This window comes from Etheostoma spectabile, chromosome 13, assembly GCF_008692095.1.
Source record: "Etheostoma spectabile isolate EspeVRDwgs_2016 chromosome 13, UIUC_Espe_1.0, whole genome shotgun sequence".
NCBI classification, from domain to species: Eukaryota; Metazoa; Chordata; class Actinopteri; order Perciformes; family Percidae; genus Etheostoma; species Etheostoma spectabile.
This window is the reverse complement of record NC_045745.1, coordinates 20,970,915-20,971,457: the sequence shown is the minus strand read 5'-3', so window position 1 is coordinate 20,971,457 and position 543 is coordinate 20,970,915. Positions and strand designations below refer to the sequence as shown.

The 543-nt window shown below is 37.4% G+C and overlaps 1 protein-coding gene across 1 annotated transcript in view; it reads left to right on the top strand.

The window, feature by feature from the left end:
• aifm5 (apoptosis inducing factor mitochondria associated 5) overlaps positions 1-543 on the top strand; it is a 17,525-nt gene that overhangs the window by 11,939 nt on the left and 5,043 nt on the right. The gene's annotated exons all lie outside the window — the stretch shown is intronic.

Below are 543 nucleotides of genomic sequence, written 5' to 3'. Positions count from 1 at the left end.
AGTAGAAGGAAAAATGGATTCAATAAAGTTTCAGCAAATTTTGAACGCTAACTTGATGAAATCTGTGAAAAAGCTGAAGTTAAAGAGATGATGGCTTCTACAAATGGATAATGATCTAAACATACCACAAAATCCACGGTGGATTACACTCGAGGTGTAACTGAAGGTTTTGCCATGGCCTTCACATCTCCGACCTCAACATTATTGAAAATCTTGGATAGACCTAAAAGAGCAGTGCGTGACAAACAGCCCAGAAATCTCAAAGAACTGGAAGTCTTTTGGAAGGAAATGGGCAAGATACCTCAAACAAATTGAAAGACTCTTGGCTGGCTACAAGAAGCGTTTACAGTTGTAATATTTGCCAGGGGAAGTACAAGGTATTAACTCTGCAGGGTGCCCAAACTTTTGCAGACGCCATTTTTTTGTTTTCTTGTGATTCCTGGAAAGTGTAAATGATGGAAATAAAATCTAAATTTTTGTGACATATTGTATGAATGTCTAATCTGTCATTTCATGCCTTTTGGGGATTTTTCCATCTTTTCT